Here is a 4849-nt window from a genome sequence, read left to right as displayed (position 1 = left end):
TTTTTAACCCAATAGTGGTCTTCAACCTGCGGACCTCCAGATGTTGCAAAACTACAACTCCCAGCATGCCCGGACAGCCGTTGGCTGTCCGGGCATGCTGGGAGTTGTAGTTTTGCAACATCTGGAGGTCCGCAGATTGAAGACCACTGCATAGGAGGTAATACTCACGTGTCCCCGCTGCTCCGGAGCCGTCACCGCTGCCCTGGATGTCGCTCCATCGCTGTCGCCGTGTCCCCGTCGCTCCGGAACGTCTCTGCTGCCGGCCGGGTATCCTCGCTCTCCGTCGCCGCCATCGCGTTGTTACGCACGCCGACGCACGTACGCGACGACGTGATGACGAGGAAGGAGAGCGCCAGCCATACAGGGGATCCCTGAACGGAGAAGACACCAAGGAAGCAGGTAAGGTCCCTCCCGGTTTCCTGTAAGCACTAACCCGGCTATTCAGTCGGGCTGTTCGGGACCACCGCCGTGAAATTGCGGCGGTCCCGAACAGCCCGACTGAACAGCCGGGTTAGTGTCACTTTCCCTTCAGACGCGGCGGTCAGCTTTGATCGCCGCGTCTGAAGGGTTAATACAGGGCATCACCGCGATCAGTGATGTCCTGTATTAGCCACGGGTCCCGGCCGTTGATGGCCGCAGGGACCGCCGCGATAGGGGTGTATTCGCAGTATAAGACGCACCGACTTTTCCCCCCCAGTTTTGGGGAAGAAAAAGTGCGTCTTATACGACGAAAAATACGGTATGTCACAAGTCTAGTTGGCTTATAACCAATATGCATTAAGGCTATTTTAACCCCAAAGCCAGGAGTAGAATCACAAAGAATGGAAGGATTTCTCCTAGCTGCAGCATTCACTTCCCTTACGTCCTAACCAGCAGCACAAGTGGGGTGTTCTGCCCCTGTGAAGCTGGCAGGACGGTGGAATTTTTTATTCCGCCCAAGTAATTAAAGACTTAATTAGACCCCCCATATAAGGCCTCCTCCCTTAGGCCACATTGCTTTTTTTCTGTCCTGTGCAGGACAGCAGGACGGTGCAGGCTCTGATTTTAGCAGAGCCTGCATGGAGTTTTTCCCTTCCCCCTCTTTATGTGGAGAAGGGTTTGTTTCTAGCAGGGTTGCAGCTTGCTGCCCCTTTTTTTCTGTCAGCCTGGGCGGCGTTGTTTGGCGCTGCCCCAGCTGAGTTTTTTCAGACTCTGTATCTATGACCCGGGACTCGGTACGGGTTCGTAGATACAGTTTATTTTCTCTGTTCAGGCGGCGCTGAGCGCCGCCCTCTATGGTTCAGGGATCCTCCGATCCCTCTGCTACTCGGGCATTCCGCCCTTACCTTTCCGGCAGCGCCGCTGTCTCGCTCCGGTCCTCTGCTGTGTGCGAAGCCGCGGACCGGAAGTGCGTCATCTGAGCATCGGAGCCTTCTGGCGCAATGAGCGCTAGTTTTATCTATTATTATACTTAATATATTAGTTACTTGCTCCTTCCAAGGTAAGGAAGGGGCTCAGAACAAAAATGGTTTATTTCAGATCGTTTTTTAGATTTCGATCTGGTTGGTGCTCTGACTTCCTGGAGGGGCGGGGCTTATTTTAAAATTGCCGCCCTCTCCCCTATTTAAGGCAGTACTGGCCTTCATTTGGCCTCTTGCTGCCTTGCTAGCTTGACTACACTTGTGTGGTTCCTGCTATTCTTGGGTTTTGTAAAAGAGCTTGTCTATTTTTCAATAGGTACTCTTTTTCCATTCTGCTACTCGGGCATTCCGCCCTTACCTTTCCGGCAGCACCGCTGTCTCGCTCCGGTCCTCTGCTGTGTGCGAAGCCGCGTACCGGAAGTGCGTCATCTGACGACTTCCGGTCCGGCATCGGAGCCTTCTGGCGCAATGAGCGCTAGTTTTATCTATTATTATACTTAATATATTAGTTACTTGCCCCTTCCAAGGTAAGGAAGGGGCTCAGAGCAAAAATGGTTTATTTCAGATCGTTTTTTAGATTTCGATCTGGTTGGTGCTCTGACTTCCTGGAGGGGCAGGGCTTATTTTAAAATTGCCGCCCTCTACCCTATTTAAGGCAGTACTGGCCTTCATTTGGCCTCTTGCTGCCTTGCTAGCTTGACTACACTTGTGTGGTTCCTGCTATTCTTGGGTTTTGTAAAAGAGCTTGTCTATTTTTCAATAGGTACTCTTTTTCCATTTGCGCTGCAATGGTAACAGTTCTGGTGTCTTTCTAACCTATTGTTTTAATTCCAGAACTATGTCCACTCCTCCGTCGAGTGATACACATGCTGGTAGTCGCAAGTCTGCTTCAAAGAAGCGCCATCTAACTTGCGCTGACTGTGGTACTCCACTGCCTCATTCCTATGAATATAACAGGTGTCCTGGATGTCGTCCACCCGTTAATCCAGCTGAACCTACAGTCCAGGACATGTTCATCTGGATTAAAGAATTCATGGGAAATTCTATCAACGATATCAAGAATTCCTTTGCCCCTAAGAGGCCTAGGAGTCTGGTCCTCCATCTGTCGTGGAGGATTCCGTTATGTCCGTGGGCGATCAGTCGGAACAGTCAGTTGAGGAAGTGATCTCTCCGCCTCTTTTTCCTGTGGAAAAGACGCAGAGATTGCTTAGATCCATCCGATCAAGGGATCAGGATGTTGATCAAGGGGAAGCCTCTACATCCACCTCTAGAGGACCTCTGGTTTTCAAAGTGGATGATACACTCAGGAAACTGATGAAAGCCGAGTGGAAGCACCCAGACAAGCCTGCTGTTGTTACCCGGAGGTTCAAGCTGATGTTTCCTCTATCAGAAGCTGAGTCGGAATCCTGGATGCCACTGCCGAAAGTGGATATGGCTGTTAACAAGCTGTCCAAGAGGGTTCTAGTTCCTGCAGATGATGGCAGTAACCTCCAGGACCCCCTTGACAGGAAGGTGGACTCCCTTCTAAGACGCAACTATTCGGCGGCCTCAGCATCTGCCTCGGTGGCTGTCGCATCAAGTGTGGTTGCCGACTTTGTCAAAGAACGCGTACAACGCATTCAGTCTGAGATTGAAAGTAATGTTGCTAGGGAGGATATTCTGGACAGCTTCAGAACGCTACTCCTTGGGGTAGACTTCCTATGCGAATCATCCCAACAGCACCTCAAACTTGCTGCCAAGTCCATGGCGCTCTCATCCGCAAGCAGGCGCCCCCTGTGGTTGCGTCCCTGGGTAGCTGATAATACCTCAAAGTTCAACCTCTGTGGGATGCCCTTTGAGCCTAATTGGCTCTTTGGGTCTGAGTTAGACCGAATCATGGAGGGTTTTGCGGATAAAAAAGGTAAATGCCTACCTGTACAGTCCTTTCGGGGCAAGGGTAGATCCAGGGGGGGGGAAGTTCCAGGGCCCTTCCAGATCCCAGAGACGCCAGTCTACTCAAAAGCGTGGTGGAGGACGTGGCCGCGGTAAAGACCGTAAAGCCGAGCTATGACTCTCCTCTAAGGTCCACCAACGTTTCCCCTCTCCCTTCCCCTCGGGAAGTTCAGGTAGAGAAGCTATCTACCAATCCCCCTCCGGTCAGAGGACGTTTAAGTTTGTTTCTGTCAACCTGGATGCAAGAAATCCAGGATCCTTGGGTTCTGGATGTCATTCAGTCGGGGTACAAAATAGATTTCATTTCCCCTCCTCTAAGGAAATTTATTTTAACAAAGTTACTTCCTCAGCCAAAACAGGCTATTCTAGAGGACTCTGTCCTACAGTATGTGGGGAAACATGCACTAGAAGAAGTTCCCCCCGACCAAAGAGGGTCAGGGGTGTATTCCCCAATATTTCTGGTGCCGAAACCATCGGGCGACTGGCGTATGATCATAGATCTTCGCTTTTTGAACCGTTTCATAAGGAAAAGGCGGTTCAGGATGGAAACCATTCGCTCAGTAGTCAGTATCCTGGACCCTCAAGATCTCATGGTTACCATCGACTTGAAGGATGCTTACCTGCATGTTCCTATTTTTCCTGCTCACAGGAAATATTTGAGGGTTGCTGTCACCATAAACGGTATGGTAAAGCATTTCCAGTTCGCTGTTCTGCCTTTCGGCATCACTTCAGCCCCCCACACCTTTACAAAGGTGGTGGCTCCAGTGGTCTCTGCTCTAAGACTAAAAGGTCTAGAGATCATTCCTTATCTAGACGACTGGCTTCTAAAAGCCGCTACTCTAGACGTTCTACAGTCTCATCTTCATCTGGCTCTAGATTTTCTCCAGCGCTTGGGCTGGCTTATAAATTGGGAGAAATCAGAAATCAACCCGTCCACCTCAAGGAAGTTTCTGGGGTTTGTCCTGAACTCCTCTCAGATGACTCTATCCCTCACTCCAGAAAGGAAAGGTCGAGTCATAAGAGCCGCCGAGTTTTTGATGGTCCCTCGCAAGGTTCCCATCAGAACTCTAATGAAGATGTTGGGTCATATGTCAGCGTCTGCAGAGGCAGTCCCCTGGGCCCTATGGCACCTCCGGCCTCTCCAAGATCAAGTCTTGAAGGTCTGGAATCGCAACCCCAGTGGGTTGGACAAAAAGTGCAACCTGTCGACCGAGGTCCGTGCATCTCTCAGATGGTGGACGAATCTGACAGATGGGAAGTCCTTGATTCAACCTCAGTGGATCACTTTAACCATGGACGCCTCCCTTCTGGGCTGGGGAGCCCATCTGGACGAGAATCCCGTACAGGGTACTTGGAACCCTCAGGAGAGACTTCTCTCCTCCAACATGAGTGAACTGAGAGCAGTTTGTCTAGCTCTTCTCCATTTCGCACCCCTTATTCTAGGGAAAGCGATAAGAGTTCGGTCAGACAACACCACTGTGGTGGCTTACATCAACAGACAGGGTGGCACAAAGTCC

The sequence above is a fragment of the Hyla sarda genome, chromosome 4 (assembly GCF_029499605.1).
Source record: "Hyla sarda isolate aHylSar1 chromosome 4, aHylSar1.hap1, whole genome shotgun sequence".
Lineage (NCBI taxonomy): Eukaryota > Metazoa > Chordata > Amphibia > Anura > Hylidae > Hyla > Hyla sarda.
Note: the sequence above shows the minus strand (reverse complement) of the source record.